This window comes from Gracilinanus agilis, chromosome 5 (assembly GCF_016433145.1).
Source record: "Gracilinanus agilis isolate LMUSP501 chromosome 5, AgileGrace, whole genome shotgun sequence".
Lineage (NCBI taxonomy): Eukaryota > Metazoa > Chordata > Mammalia > Didelphimorphia > Didelphidae > Gracilinanus > Gracilinanus agilis.
This window is the reverse complement of record NC_058134.1, coordinates 283,865,920-283,883,480: the sequence shown is the minus strand read 5'-3', so window position 1 is coordinate 283,883,480 and position 17,561 is coordinate 283,865,920. Positions and strand designations below refer to the sequence as shown.

The following is a 17,561-nucleotide window of genomic DNA, read 5'->3' as shown; positions in this document are numbered from 1 at the left end:
GACCCTGAGTCTGGATCTAGAGAAAGGACCAAAGGAGAATTGTTAATAGTCCCAAAGAAGAGAAAAAAAGAAACAAAGTGCTATAGTAAGGGACACCAAAGTGAGATAAGAAAATCCAAAGTGTGGGATTGTGGTGGATAAGCAGTGGGATGTGAGAATGTCCTTTCTGGGAAAACTATAACAAAAATGATTTTCTAACTTATCAGAAAGTTGTTGTATGTAGTATCAGTGTAGTCCCTTCCACCTCACAGAGCCCTAGGTTCTATAAGAAATCTCAGTCTTTCAAAATTAAAGACAACTGAACCTGTGAACAGATATAGGCAGACATAGAAATATCTGTTGAGAGAGAAAGACAAGACAGAGAGATGGAAGAGGGAAAAGAGAGAGGAGAAATAGGACATGAGTGAAAAGAAATTAAAGAGACAGAAGAGAAGAGAAAGAAGAGATAAAAGAGTGAGGAAAGAGCTAAAGAGAAATAGAATACTTTGAGGCAGACTGAGAGAGAAGAAAAAGAGAAAGGATGAGGTGAAATTTTAACCTCCCAATATGAGCCACATTACCCATGGGTGTACCTCCCAGAACCCTTATTAGAGATAACAGCTTCTAGAAGCAATTCCTATGTGGTTCTCTGATTTGCTATCCTTGAGCCAAAGACTATGAGGAACTTGATCCCCAGAGCAGGGAACAAGGGATCAGGCTGTAATCTATAGGGAAGAAGGGAGTGAGAAGTTTTAACCTCCCTAAGGACAAGTGAACAGTGGATGCCCAGCTCTTTCTATTCCCTGAACCCACTGCAATGTAGGTACAGAGAACTGGTCAGGAGACACCTCAGGCTCATCTTTGCCACCCAAACTCTAGCAAAAAAAAATTAGAGTATGGAGAGAGAATCTCAAGTCTATGGACAAATGAAGGTCCAGATAAAAGTAAAACCATGCCCAGTGTTATCCAGTGAGTTTAGAATAGATGCTGTTGGAGGATAGCAAGAATATATTAATTTTGGAAATGTGTGCCTGCTGGGTCAAAATGAAAATCCCTTAGTCTTCCTCTCTTTAGTCCTTAGGCACTTAACACTCACAATGACTGAAGTAGCCACAATCTAATTGACAAGCCAGCCTTCTTATCTTGATACAAAGGGATGAAGAAACAATCCCACATTGCTCTTAAGAAAGTGGAGTTCATTTAAAAAAACTTCATGGAAAGAGGGAGGTGCCATCAGAAGTAGCAGAGGGGGCCTCTCCTGCCAAAACAGTTAACAAGTGCAGCTACAATAAATAACAACAAATTGGCAGGGGAGCAAAGTATTAGGACAAGAACAATAACTGTAACTGGGCAATGCAAGAACTAAAGAGATTATTAATATTCCCTTGTGAACTAGATTCTTCCCTCTAGTTATCATCTGGATTAGCAAAGATGAGTCCTTTTCCTTAGTTATGCCAAGAACACAGCATTCCCTTAACATGTCTGAGGTATTTCTTCCCCCTCCTAAAAGAGAGACAGATGAAAGTTTCTTTAAACTTCTTTTTCATAGGTCCAACAAACACTCTGAAAAGGATGATCCATTAGACCACTTCAAGTTTCATACCCTTTATAATCAGTTAATAGGTCACTCTAAGGGTGAGCCACTCAATGAATGCAACCTCTCAAAACCTGAAAGGGGCATATTTTAATACTTCATTGTACATGTAAAACCCAGTTCGTAAGTGCTGACCACCTCAAGGAGGGGAGAGAGAAGGTATGGAAAGAGACAATTTGGGTCATATAATTTCATAAAACATATATGAAAAATTGTTATACATTTAATTGAGAAAATAAAATCTCCTTGAATAAAAAATGCTTTGTTGATTGATTGTCTGCTCCTTACATTCTGAAATTTCATCATGTGGGTTAGGGTAGACTTAATTGAACAGGGATTCCATGATCAACTGCCTCTCCATTCCATATCCCAAAATATTTATTATGAGACATATAAGTAAATATATGTCTGAGTGTGTGTGTATATAGGTTTAGAGACAGCTATAGGTGTCACTTTAAAGTTAACAAAGCACCTTTCTCATAACCACCCTCTTTACTCTCATCAGAATTAACTTAAAGTGGAAATAACGCTTATACTTAGTCAGCTATAGAAAGCTACCTTGTCCTATAGGGAAGAACAAGGGAAAGGAGAATGAGAAAAGGGGAGGAAATTTTAAAAATGAGGGCAAACTAGGGAAGGACTGACTAGTCAAAAGCAAAACATTAGTGAACAGGGAAAGGCTAAATGAGAGAGAGAAGGGCAAACAGAGGGAAAATGAGATACAGGGAAACATACAATTAGTCACCATAACTGGTGATGTGAATTATATAAACCCACCCATAAAACAAAAAAGAACAGCACTGTGGATTAAAAATTAAGATCCTATAATATGTTGTCTACGAGAAACACATTGGAAACAGGGAGACACACCCAGAGTAAAAGCAAGAAGCTGAAATGGAATCTATCATGCTTTAGCCAAAATGTGAAAGAGTAGTGATAGCAATCACGATCTCGGACAAAGCAAAAGTATAAGTTGATCTAATCAAAAGAGATAAGGAAGGAAATTACATTTTTTTTAATATTTTTATTTTTTCCTTTATTTGCCCAGCACCTAGAATGGTGTCTTATAAGTAGTCAATTCTTAATATTTGTTGAATGTAAAACAAGCACTGAATGGGTTTTTTTTTGCATTTTTAAATAATTTTTATTTTTTAGAAACATTATCATGGTTACATGATTCATGTTCTTACTTTCCCCTTCACCCCCCAACCTCCTCCCCCTCATAGCCGATGCACATTTCCACTGGTTTTAACATGTGTCATCGATCAAGACCTATTTCCAAATTGTTGATAGTTGCATTCAAGTCTACATTCCCAGTCATGTCCGCTTCAACCCATGTGTTCAAGCAGTTGTTTTTCTTCTGTGTTTCCACTCCTGCAGTTCTTCCTCTGAACGTGGGTAGCATTCCTCTCCATAAGTCCCTCAGAATTGTCCTGGGTCATTGCCTTGCTGCTAGTACAGAAGTCCATTACATTCGATTTTACCACAGTGTGTTGGTCTCTGTGTACAATGTTCTTCTGGCTCTGCTCCTTTCACTCTGCATCAATTCCTGGAGGTCTTTCCAGTTCACTTCTAATTCCTCCAGTTTATTATTCCTTTGAGCACAGTAGTATTCCATCACCAGCACATACCACAATTTCAGCCATTCCCCCAATAGAAGGGCATACCCTCATTAGGAAATTACATCTTGATAAAGGCACCATAAACAGTGAAACAATATCAATACCAAATATATATGCACCCAGTGGCAGAGCATCCAAATTCCTAAAGGAGAAGTCATATGATTCATAGGAGGAAATAGACAGTAGAAGTTACTAGTGAGGAACCTTAAACTTCCCTTCTCAGAAGTAGATAAATATACCGAAAAATGAAGAAGAAAGAAATTCAGATAAAATTTTAGATAAATTGAATATGATAGACTTCTGTAACTGCATGGAAATAGAAAGGGATATATATCTTTTTCTCAGTGGTACATGGGACCTTCACAAAAAACTTACCTCACAACCAAATGTAGAAAATCAGAAATATTAAATATATCCTTTTTAAATCATAGAGCAATAAAAATTACATTCAACAAAGGGCAGTAGAAAGACAAAAAACTAATTAGAAACTAGATAAGCTTATCTTAAAGAATCAATGGATCAAAGAATAAATCATAGAAATAATCAGTAATTTCATTAAAGAGAACAACAATAAGGAGACAATATGTCAAAAATTAGGGCATGAAGCCAAAGCTAAACATAAGGGGAAATTTATTTCTCTAAATATTTACATCAATAAAGCAGAAATAGGAGAAATCAATGAATTGGACATGCAACTAAAAAAACTAAAAAAAGAACAAAATTTAAATCCCCAATTAGATATCAAATTGGAAATTCTGAAAATCAAAGTAGAGATAAATAAAATTAAAATAAGAAGACCACTAAAGTAATCAATAAGACAAGGAGCTAGTTTTATTAAAAAAAATAAAATAGATAAGCCACTAGTTAATTTGATTAAAAAATCAGTAACAAAGTTATTGCTCTTTGCAGATGATATAATGGTACACCTAGAGAATCCTAGAGAATCAACCAAAAAACTAATAATAATAATTAACAATTTTAGCAAAGGATGCAAAATAAACCCATGTAAATCATAACCATTTCTACTGACCACCAACAAAGTTTAACAGCAAGAGAAAAAAAGGAAATTCCTTTTAAAATAATTGTATACAATATAAATTCCTCAAAGCATACTTACCAAAACAAACTCAGCAACAATTACAAAACACTTTTCAAACAAATGAAGTCAGACAATTAGAAAAAATATAAATTGCTCATAAATAGACTGAGCAAATATAATAAAAATGGCAACCCTATCTAAATTCATTTCAGTGCCATACTAATCAATTACCCAGAAATTATTTTATAAGGGCTAGAAAAAAACAGTAAGAGAATTCACCTGGAAGAACAAAAGGTCAAGAATAACAAGGAAATTAATGAAAAAAATATGAATGAATGAGATCTATTTATATAAGATCTTAAATAATGTTATTGTCATGATTAAAATTCTCTAGAGACTATCTTAGTTTATAATTATGTAATTATAATTAAATAATAAACAGGCCAGAGAAAGAAAAAGCACGAGCCACATGTGGCCATCCATTCTCTTCAGAACTGGCTACACCAGCCTTGAGCTAAATCTGGCACTCACATGCTTCCTTAGGCAGTTCAGAGACAGAGTACCCTTATTGGCACTCTCCTAGCTGCCACCCACAGCCAGCTATGCCAGATTTCAGCTAGAACTCATGGATGTCAGGACTCTCTTAATGAACAGAGTACACATCTCATCAGTACACAATTCCAAGAAAATCAGTCCCTGCTTCCTTCCCCTATGCCAGTTTATGCTGTGATATCCCTTTCCCAAGTCACTCTGTTTTAAAAGACTCTGACTGTAAGTCCAGACAAGAGTCAGGCCTTCCAGAAAACAGGCATCACTATAAGGTCTTTAGAATGGCTTCACAGAACTGATACAGCATCTCCTTGCATGATAGGGAAGACTCCACTCATTGCCTCAGAGGGATGCAGTTCAAATGTTCAGAAGAAAAATATTTTACTGTAAGATCAAAAGAGTTAATTTAGGATGCCACAAAAAGGGGTGCCAATTAATATTAAATTTTCATACTATAAATCAATAATAACTAAAATAAGCTTGAATTGGCTAAGAAATATAGTTGTGGATCAATTGAATAGATTAGGAAATCAACAGAGAGTAGTTAATGATCATAATAACTTAGTGTTCAATAAATTCAAAGATCTAAGCTATTGGATCACTATTTTGTCACTCTTTGACAAAAACTACTGGGAAAACTATAAATACAATGGCACACCTATCAAAGTGGCTACTATGAACAAAAAAGAAAATGATAAATGTTGCAGGGGATATGGTAACATTGGGATACTAATACACTTTTGGTGGAACTGGGAACTTATATAACCATTCTGGAGAATGTTGTGTGCAGATGAAAAGCATGTAATCCCTGCAAAGGTACAGGGATAGCCTCACCCAGAATTCCAGGGGACCCCCTGGAGAACTTTGGGTGAGGGGCAGTTGAGAAGGGTTGAGGACAGTTAATTGGTGGGAGTGGATGTGAGCAGACACTCTGCTTGCTACTCCTGACTTGGGGGTTTCTCCTGAGGTGGCCATTGTAGCATAAGCCAGTGGTTTCTACTCATAGGGTTAGCCTGTTTGTTATTACTATTCTTCACTAATATAATTATATAATTACTTAGTGATTAGAGAGTAAGATACTTATCAATAGCAAGAGAGCCAGTTTCAGTTAAGTGCTTCATCCCCTCTTGAGAAGAGGGGGAAGGGCAGCATCTACTTAGCAGTTCAGGGTTTCCTCTCATTATCCTAAAACCCTCATTTACTCTTTTGAGTTTTCCTTGTTATTATTTAATATAACCTTTATCTTCAAATCTGTGCCTGATAGTTATTTGGGAAAGATACTCACAACTCAGTCTGAACATCTAGTGTGAATCCTGTTGGCTGCCAGTTTAAGAAGATCTTCTCTGTCCTCAACTGTTAGATAGCTAGCTTCTGTATCTCCTCTAACTGACCTGAGAGGAATATAAATTTAAGAAAAGGAACATCAATTGGGGTTTCAGCCATAACTGAAACTTACCAGAAGAATCTTATTCCTGTCTTCATTACCAACTGAAGCAGAAGCAGTTAGAGGGGGAGGGGTTTGAGAGCCAGGAGTATTTAGTCCCCTCCTTTCCTCACTGAAGCCTGTCAATCTCTGGCTCTTGACTGAAAGCTCTATTTGGTCCTGACACATTTATCTGCTTCTCCAAACTATCTGTTATTATCATCATAACAAGAACAATATGGAACCATGCCCAAAGGGTCATAAAACTTTGCTTACCCTTTGACCTAACAATACAACTACTGGGTCTGTTTCCCAAAGAGATCAGAGATACAGGGAAAGGACCTACTTGTATCAAAATATCTTTAGTAGCTCTTTTTGTAGAGACAAGGAATTACAAACTGAGAGAGGGTCCATCAATTGGGGAATGAGTGAACAAACTTTGATACATGGTTGTAATGGAAAACTATTGTTTCATAAGAATTGATAAACGGGATGAACTCAGAAAAACCTGGAAAGACTCATATGAATTATGCAAAGTGAAGGGAAAAGAACCAGGAGAACAGTGTATGCAGTAACAAAAATATTGTATGAACAACTGTGAAGAATTAAACTTTTTTTTTAAATTATTAACAAAACAGGGTTCCAATATAACACCAAGAGACTCGTGCAATAAAAGAAGCTATCCTATCCACATCCAAAAAAGGAATTGTTAGACTCTGATTGCAGATCAAAGCATGCCATCCTTCATTTTATTTCCTTCTTGAGTTTCTTATTGTATACGTGATATGCATCTCCAGGCATAACATTGGGAATATGGAGATATACATATTATATGAAAGTACTGGCATAACCTATATCAGACTATTTGCTACCTCAGGGAGGTGGAGGGGAAGGAGGAAGGAAAATATTGTGAAGCACAAAATGTCAGAAAAAAATTATCAAAAGTGTCAAAAATTATTTAAACATGTAATTTTTTTCAAAAATTTTTATTTAAAAGAGTACATGGAAGTCCTTTAATTCATTAAATATCAGAGTTTTTTTTCTTGTATAATTATACTTAGTTTTGCTAGGTAAGTTGTCCTTGATTGTAAATCCAGGTTTTTTGCCCTTTGAAATATTATCTTTCTAAGTCTTAGGCTATTCTGACTGTTTAGTCCACAGTATTTGAATTGTTTCTTTCTAGTTGCTTTTGGCAATTTCTCCTTAAGGTGGAAGCTAAGGAACTTGGCAATGATTATAATTGTTTGGGGGCACCATGAATGGCACCCACACAAAGATGGAGAACTTAACGCATAAACATTGAATGTGTTCTGACTGCTTCAAGAAGAACTTTTCCCAGTCCCTTTCCTTCTCCTCCAGGCTCCTCATTCTCTGAGACAAAACAATGTTGAAATTAAATCCATTAATAACCTTACAAGGGCCTGTAAGTAGTTCAGGGAAAGGAAGCGTCAATCAATGCAGCAAACTTTATTATTGCCTTATTTTAAGAAATTGCCATGCAATTTTCAGGTAAAGAAATCAAGAGTATCAATAAGCACATGAGAAAGTGCTCTAAATCTCTAATAATTAGAGAAATGCAAATCAAAACAACTCTGAGGTATCACCTCAAACCTAGCAGATTGGCTAAAATGAAAGAAGGGGAGAGTAATGAAAGCTGGAGGGGATGTGGCAAAATTGGGACATTAATGCTTTGCTGGTGGAGTTGTGAACTGATCCAACCATTCTGGCTGGCAATTTGGAACTATGCTCAAAGGGCTATAAAAGACTGCCTGCCCTTTGATCGAGCCATACCATTGTTGGGTTTGTACCCCAAAGAGATCATAGATAAACAGACTTGTATGAAAAGATTTATAGCCGCTCTATTTGTGGTGGCAAAAAACTGGAAAAGGAGGGTATGCCCTTCAATTGGGGAATGGCTGAACAAATTGTGGTATATGCTTGTGATGGAATATTATTGTGCTAAAAGGAATAACAAACTGGAGAAGTTCCAGGTGAACTGGAAAGACCTCCAAGAACTGATGCAGAGCGAAAGGAGCAGAGCCAAAAGAACATTGTACACAGAGACTGATATACTATGGTAAAATCTAATATAATGGACCTCTGTACCAGCAGCGGAGTAAAAACCCAGGACAATTCTGAGGGATTTGTGGTGAAGACGCTGCCCACATCCAGAGGAGGGACTGCAGGAGAGGAAACATATAAGAAAAACAGCTGCTTGAACGCATGGGCTGGGGTGGACATGATTGAGGAGGTGGACTCGAAGCTGCCACACCAATGCAACTAACAACAGTTTGGAAATAGGTCTTGATCAAGGACACATGATAAAACCAGTGGAGGTGTGTGTCGGCCATGGGTGGGGAGAATGCGGGGGTGGGGGGGGGTGAAGGGGAAAGTGGGAGCATGAATCATGTAACCATGTTAAAAGTGAATATTAATAAATGTTTAAAATTAAAAAAAAAAGAAAGAAAAAGAAATTGCCATGCCACCCCAACCTTCAACCACCACCACCCTGTTCAGCTACCAGATATCAAGCCTGTGGAAAGACCCTCCACCAAAAAAAAAGATTACAACTTCCTTAAGGTTAATATGAGGATTAGCATTATTTAGCAATAAGATATATTTAATTAAGGTTTGCACATTGGGATTTTTCTTACATAATACTACAGCAAACATAATAGACTACAGTATAGTGCAAAGATAATATTTTTTATGCCCTGGGAAACCAGTGGGATGATCTAGAACCAAATCCACAATACCTCTTAGGTATGTCCCTATATTTTTATTTCCATTTGGAAACTAAGGAAATTAAGGCAAACACAGGGTAAGAGACTACCCTAAAGTGACATAGCAAATTGATATTTAGACTTTTATTTAGGTTGGGTTTGAACTCAAGACTTCCTAAATTCAAAATCAACACTTTATCTATCCACTGCACCACCTGTCTGCTATAGGTACTTCTTCAGATATTATTGATATTAATTCATTAATTCATGGTAACATTAAGCATAATGAAATTCTTATTTATCTCTTTTAATCCTGCCTATTTTTACATTTTACTCCTCAAAAATCATGATTAATATCCCTGATTTTTTAAAATTCACCTGAAGCAGAATTATATTTTGCCCCAGTCACTCATTATGCTACTGTACTGTACTGTCATATTTGTGGTCATCATCATCAATTGTGTATTTCCCTCCTTCCTATTCTCTTTTTCTCTTTATATTCTTTTCTTTGCCCCTGTAACCACCCTTTTCAAAGTAGATTGGGAGCTAGGTGCCTGTAAGATTAAAATTAATATCCAATAACTCCAGGTATTATATTTTATAAGATTTATTAATAATCACTTGAACTTAAGGAAATAGAAAAAGTTGAGTAAAGAGAACTTTTCCCAGCTGCCATAGCAGAAGAGGGCAAGGCGGCGGAGTTATAGAAACTTTATCTACAAAATATAAGGACCCAACATGAAGATGAAAGTAGAGTTCTGGGAAATGAAGTCCTCTGTAACTGTGAGCAAGTGACTTAAAACCATTTGCCTACCCTTTATCCTTCAAGGACTCTTAACCCTAGAGATGTTACTATGTCAGAAAGTAGGGGACTTTAAAAAACACACACCCCCAAAAAAGTAAAGAAGGTGGTAAAAGAGGAGTTTGTTTAACACTTAATAATCACTAATTGAAGAGATATCCTTGCTCCACTACTTCAATTCTCTTTCCTTATCTAGGCTCCACCTCAAATTCCTCTTCTTTCTTTCCTCTTAATCCCTGCTTCATGATTCATCTCTGATGCTAGATTTTATTTTGCTTATACCATCCCTACTCTTCCTCTAAACTGCCCCTTACCATGCTATTCCAGAATTTTCCAGCTGAGTTTAATGTGTGTGTATGTGTGTGTGTGTGTGTGATCTGACTATATTAAACCTTCCTTTGTCCACTTTAGATGAAATTAAGATTCATGTTGTATTGCCCCATTCCTTCCTCCGTGTTTTCTCTACTCTTCAACTCACATCCCCTGATAATGTGAAATAGTAACTTCCACTTTATTCTCCTCATTTCTTCTCTAATATGTTTCCCTTTCCTTGTTTTTTTCTTAAAACCATTTTTCAAAATCACCTCCATAAATCATTTCTAATTGAATTCCACTATAAGGTCAGAGCTCTGTGAGTGGCTCTTCCTAATCAGGGCTCTGGATAGATGATCTCCTCTCTCCTCTGATGATCCCAAGATCAGGGTGCTGCTTCTTCTGTGCCTTCTGAGGACAATTCTTATCATCCTACTGCTCCATTCTACTCCTACAGTTTTCCCAGTCAGGGATCTGGTAGACCTCTCTGAAATGAGAACTTTGGGACTGCATCTTCTTCCAGATCTCATAGCTTCTGGTCATATTTTTCTTTAATCCAGGTCTCAATGCTTACTCCAAGTTCACTTTGGGGTTTGGGGTTATTGCTTCATCTGCTACTCTTGTTAAATCATCCCTGGAGCAAAGATGGAATAATTGGGTCTTCTGCACCTTTCACATGGTCATCATTCCTATAATAATAAACAATTATTAAGTACTTACTACATGCCAGACACTGTAGCAGATGCTGGGGATTAAAAAATAAAGCATGATGGGAAATTTGGAAAACAATATGGAAGAGAATAGGTTTAGATCAACATCTCACACCCTACACCAAGATAAATTCAGAATGGGTGAATGACTTGAATATAAAGAGGGAAACTATAAATAAGTGAACATAGAATAGTTTACTTGTCAGATCTCTGGGAAAGGAAAGATTTTAAAACCAAGCAAGAGTTAGAGAAAATTACAAAATGTAAAATAAATGATTTTGATTATATCAAACTAAAAAGCTTTTGTACAAACAAAAACAATGTAGCCAAAATCAGAAGGGAAAAAACAAATTGGGAAAAAATCTTTATAAAAAAAAAACTCTGACAGGGGTCTAATTACTCAGATATACAAGGAGTTAAACCAATTGTATAAAAAATCAAGCCATTCCCAAATCGATAAATGGGCAAGAGACATGAATAGGCAATTCTCAGTTAAAGAAATCAAAAGTATCAATAAGCACATGAGAAAGTGTTCTAAATCTCTAATAATTAGAGAAATGCAAATCAAAACAACTCTGAGGTATCACCTCATACCTAGCAGATTGGCTAAAATGAAAGAAGGGGAGAGTAATGAATGCTGGAGGGGATGTGGCAAAACTGGGACATTAATGTATTGCTGGTGGAGTTGTGAACTGATCCAACCATTCTGGCTGGCAATTTGGAACTATGCTCAAAGGGCTATAAAAGAATGCCTGCCCTTTGATCGAGCCATACCATTGTTGGGTTTGTACCCCAAAGAGATCATAGATAAACAGACTTGTACGAAAAGATTTATAGCCACTCTATTCGTGGTGGCAAAAAACTGGAAAAGGAGGGTATGCCCTTCAATTGGGGAATGGCTGAACAAATTGTGGTATATGCTGGTAATGGAATACTATTGTGCTCAAAGGAATAATAAACTGGAGGAATTCCATGTGAACTGGAAAGACCTCCAGGAACTGATGCAGAGCAAAAGGAGGAGAGCCAGAAGAACATTGTACACAGAGATCAATACACTGTGGTAAAATAGAATGTAATGGACTTCTTTACTAGCAGCAATGAAATGACCCAGGACAATTCTGAGGGACTTATGGAGAGGAACGCTACCCACATTCAGAGGAAGAACTACAGGAGTGGAAACAGAAGAAAAACAACTGCTTGAACACATGGGTTGAGGTGGACATGATTGGGGATGTAGACTCGAAACTACCACACCAATGCAACTATCAACAATTTGAAAATAGGTCTTGATCAATGACACTTGTTAAAACCAGTGGAAATACTTATCAGCCATGGGGGGGGGGGGAGGACTCGGGGGTGAAGGGGAAAGTAAGAGCATGAATTATGTAACCATGATAACTTTTCTAAAAAATAAATATTAATAAATGTTTAAAAAAATAAATGATACAATCTGTGCCATTAAGGTGATCACATTTCCATTGGGAGATACAGTGTGTGTCTGTGCACAGAAGAGACAGAAACTAATTTGGTGGGGAAGGGAGAAGGCACCAACAACTAGGAAAATTGGGAAAGGGATAATGTAGGAGATGGAACTTAAACTGAATTTGAAAGGAAACTAGGAATCCTAAGAGATGGAGATGAGGACAAAGTGCAGTCCAACATGGAGGGAGAGCCAAAGCAAAGATACAAATGAAAAATGGAATGTCACTTATGAGGAACAACCTGTTGAACTGGAAAATAGTGTGGGTAAAAAGTGAAATGAGTCTGGAAAAGGTAAGTTACAGTGAGCTTGGGAAGGGAACTCTCCTTCTTATAAAGTTCTTTCTTGATTTCAGCCCCAGCACCTCCTGCTACACTCACAGTACTCAATCCAAAACAGAGAGAAATGAGAAAGGGTCTTTGCACTTTATATAATCTCCTTTCTGAGTCTTAAGAACTCACGATCCAGCATTCCCCCAGATAATGTTGTAAAGAACTTAGCAGAATATCTGGTACTTAGTAGACATTTAATAAGTGCTGTAGTGCAAAAGGGTGCATATCAGCCCTGCAAAGCCTTACTGCAGAGTTTCTGGCAGTTGGAAAAGGGTTTAGAATCCTGAGGTGAGTCAGTTGACCCTGGGGACTCGATGAGAGTAGAAGGGTCAACTGAGCTCTGTTCTTTAGACTGAAAACCTGGCCTATATTCTGCAGCTTTTCTCTTAAAATTTGTTAGTTTAACTATTTCCTTTAGATCTCCCTAGCCTTCCTTATTCCCAATCATCATTTTCCCTTCCTAAATTTCTTGGGGTTTTGAAAGGAGGGTGGATCTTGGGGTTAACTTTCAAACTTGGTAGACATAGTTTCCCTGTAGTCAAATAGGGCTTACCCTTGTTACAAATTATCTCTTGAATCATTTTATCCAACTTTCCTAATTCTATAGGCTACAAAACCCTTTGGGGGTGAGTTAAACAGGTCCTATCTCAGTCTCACATTCCTGTGTCCCTCCCCCACCTGAAGCTTTCCCTAGGCGGCTGTTAGAATCACCTTGTAACCCTCCATCCCTTCCAATCAACCCTAAAAATCAATAAACCCTGTTTTTCATTTAATCAAACCTTTGGCTAGTTCATTAGTTGATTGATAAGAGAGGGAGAAGGGAAGAAAGGAATAATTTTGTCTCTGGGTCGTGAAGGGAATTGGAGGTGTCCATTTTGGAGGAAGTGCAATCTCAATACTTCCTCTGAACTCTTCCTTTGTGAACCTGAGAAACTGACTAGAAGCCCTCTAGTCAGTTTCAAGCCATTCTTGGCTGGTCCCAACCTTTGTCTATAGAAGTGCCCTTCCTACTTGAAGGGCTCAGTCTGTTTCCCTTTAGTGTCTCTGTCTCAAATCTATGTCCCAGTCTGTGTCTCTCAGGCTGTAGCTGTCTGCCCTTACAACTCTTTATACCTCCATGTTTATATTCCCTAAACTTAGTCATTCCCTTACTTCTCCTACCACCTCAATCTACCACCTTCACTACTGTACTCTCCTTATCTACTTACTGCCTTAGGGATCCACAAACCCCTATCCACAGTGCCTTATCCCTATTCATATTACCTTTAGTCCTTTACCTGCCTTATTCCCCTATTGCAACCTTACCTTGCCTCAATCTCCATATTACCTCTAACCTATTCCCATATTACAATTACCTCATTATGTTGGGATAAAGGCTCCTGGTGCTTGGACATGTGGCCAGTATATCTCTGGCCATCTAGTTCCTTCTCTGATGCTAAGATTAATGACTATGTACAAATGCTAACCACTGGGATTATATGTTCCCAGTTCAGCATCAACAAGACATTGCCTGGGTTTGAAGAGACAATGTTGTGCTTGGTCCCCAGTGGACAACAGATCAAAGGCAGCTCGTCAAATATTCCAGTGGGATTCATAGGACAGTTATCAAAAGAATAAAGAAATTTAATTAAACTTAGTATTTACAGCTGGCTACTATGTGTCAGGAACTGTGTTCAGGGTTAGGATAAATAATAATAATAATAATAATAATAATAATAAAACATTCTCTGCCTTGAAGGCTCTCGTTTCTTCTGGATTCAAACAGCACGTACACAAATAAGTAAGTATAAGGGAGTATATATAAAGTGATTTCAAGGAGACAACAGTAATGACTGGAGAGATGGGCAGAGTTTGGGCAAGGGTTCATGAAGGACATCCTTTATAGAGAGTTAAGGATTGTGAGAGGCAGAAAAAAGCTAAGAATACTTTCTAGACATAGGAAACAGCCGATGGGTTTTCTGCCGCCCATACTGGCAGCCTCCTGCTGTGCCCTCGCGCTGCCGGGCTCAGAACTGTTCCCTCCACATCCCTCTCTGGCTAGAGCCCGGGGATGGTGTCAGCACCAGGACAGCCAGGGCGCGCTATACGATGCTTTTCTGACCTCACTTGCCTGTGCCGGAACCAGCCACAATGCCCTGGGCTGAGCTCCAGAGCTCGGTTGCTTCTCTCTCTGAAGGAAGCCCAGGTGAAGGAGACCTTGTGGGCAAGCAGGACCTTCTGCAAGCTCCGCGCCAGCTCAGAGGCAAGAGGCAGAGCCAGACGAACAAGACAGTGAGGTGGTCCGCTTGAAACTGGAGGAAACCAGAGAAGTTCAGAGCTTGAGGAGACAACCTTATGGGATGAGAGCTGCCGCCCTCCAGCGTGGGGAGAAAGCCCGGGAAGAGACAATCCTGGGGGGAGAGCCCCTTTAAAGGCCAGCCTGAGGGAATGGCGGACTTGAGAAGTAAGGACAGGCTTAAGGGAGAGGGTGGCCTCAACTTAGGAACTTCTTCATTTGCAGAAACCAACCGAAGGGACAAGATACTGACATACTGAAGTACACTGAGACAGAGCTTAAAAAAAAAAAAAAAAAAAAAAAAAAAGGAAAGGAATTGCGGGAAATAAAGAATAGAAAGTGAAGTGGAAGAAGGATGAAGAGTCTCTCTATGAGCTCTCCTCAGTCAAGACAACTGAACAGAGGCTGTCCAATCAGATGTTGAGCGGGATGCCAGAAGTGGATTTAAGTAAGCATTGATGTGAAAATTAAAAATATCATTTCCACCGAGGATGCCAAAGCTGAGCAACAGAACAAAAAGAAGGAATGAAACCTCTTTTGTTCCAACCAACATGGCTGCAAACTACATGTAGCACAACCGATGTTCTCACCAAGAGCTCCAGATCCTGGTTCTAAGGCACAAGGAGGAGTCAAAAAAAACCTCCTCCTCAGGATGGGGAGATGCTGACAAGCCAGAACCTGAGAGACATACTCCAAATCATGAGCCCCCCCCCCACCCACCCCCAATGAAAAGGCAACAGATGATTATCATTATGAGAAGTTTAAGAAAATAAACAGACACTGTTGATACCAACTCGGTGGGAGATAGTGAGGAGGGGTTGTTTGCAGGGGATTTTTTTCCCCAAGCACAAGGTGCAATGTAAATGTGTAAATATCACAGAAATAAAAGTTTGTTTCTTTAAAAAGAAAAGAATATGAGGAAGTAACAGAAACAATTAAGGACAGTTTTTTCCTAAGAGTTTATTCAAGGTAGAAAAGACACTGAATGGTAGTTTGAAATGCCACCATTAAGTGAAAGTTTTTTAAGGCTGGTAGAGATCTAGGCATCTTTGCATTCAAGGAAGGAAATTAGATAAAAGAAATTAAAAAATAAAGAGACAGGATAATTAAAAGCCCCCAGATATGTTTGGAAAGGAATTAGCCTTGGGAAAATCAAATTTGCCTCTGAAACTGCCACAAAGGAGGAAAGGATGAAAGATGTCTAAAGGTGTTTGAGTTGTAGAATTTTGGTGGAAAGGGAGCTCATGATAATAGCTTCTTTTTTATTTGTAAACTGAAGCAAAACCTCTTTAGAGGGAAGAGGGAAGTATGACATAGCTGACTTGAAATAAGATAAGGTTTGGAATGCACACTAAGCCGAACTGCCAGATTTGTAGAAAACCCATTCATGATGGTTGTATGAAATTCTCAGCTGCAAGTAAATAAGAATAAAGGTATAATGGGAGAAACCCAAGGCTGGGTTTTGGAATAACATGTGTCCATAGGAGAACAGTATAAGAGATTCTAGGTAAGAGGAGAGCATAAAATTGAACCAGTTATCTATAGCTTCAAGTCTGTGAAGGGAGAATGGCAAGACCAGGGCACTGGTGATGGAAAATAAAGATGGTTTACACAACTGGAGAACTACCCTAAAATAAAGAATAGTTTTAGGTGGGTTGAGTGATGGGTAATCTGAGGAGTCAAGTAAAAAACAACCACTAGGATTTCAATAGGGTGTTATATTTACATAGGGCAAAATGACAGATATTTGCTGATACCAAAAAAAAGGGAGCTAGACACAGGCATAGACCATCCAAGCTTAGAGTAGGACTCAGAACCTCAGAGAGTTCATGATAACAAGGGGAAAGCCTAGCCTGGGATGGGGATAAATGGTAGGCATATCTGGATAGAGAATATGAATTTCACAATGGTCCTGGAGGTCAGAGGAATTAGAAGCAACTAGAAGCAGACGTGTTCTAAACAACACTTAGCTCTTAACTTAATGAGCCAAAATTCTGGATGTCTAGTAAAATGTCAGTTCCTTAAAGGCGACCTTGTTACATTTCTGTCTGTGTCCTCTGCACCTTACACAATGTCTTGTACATAGTAAGCACTTAAGAAATGTTTCTTAAACTGATGTGAATTCTCTCTGCTTCTAGTAACTTCACACTTAAAGAGCTTACTCTGCGGGACAGCTGGGTAGCTCAGTGGATTGAGAGCCAGGCCTAGAGATGGGAGGTCCTAGGTTCAAATCTGGCCTCAGACACTTCCCAGCTGTGTGACCCTTGGCAAGTCACTTGACCCCCATTGCCTACCCTTACCACTCTTCTGCCTTGGAGCCAATACACAGTATTGACTCCAAGATGGAAGATAAGGGTTTTAAAAAAAAAAAAAAAAAGAGGTTACTCTGGGAGTTCTTACCACTGAAGTACTGGAATTACTGATACTGAAAAGAGCCTTTGGAACACCTTACTGCAAAGCAAAGGAAGAGCTTCCCCTCTAAAACATTCTATTATACAATAGGGAGGGATCCCAAGCCTTAAGGTAGTGCTGTCTAGGGTATGTCAAAACTGGTGTATCATAATCCCAATCAATCATTCACATCTGTGTCCCTTCCTTAATGGATATGGCTCCCTCTCAGACTGTGGCCCTAGACTTAGTATATAGATATAGATATAGAGATAGAGATAGAGATAGAGATAGAGATAGAGATAGAGATAGAGATAGAGATAGAGAGATAGA

General features: G+C 38.4%; 1 pseudogene; it reads left to right on the top strand.

The window, feature by feature from the left end:
* Positions 1–14,514: 14,514 nt before the first annotated feature.
* On the top strand, positions 14,515–15,627 carry LOC123250209 (annotated as a pseudogene).
* Positions 15,628–17,561: the final 1,934 nt, after the last annotated feature.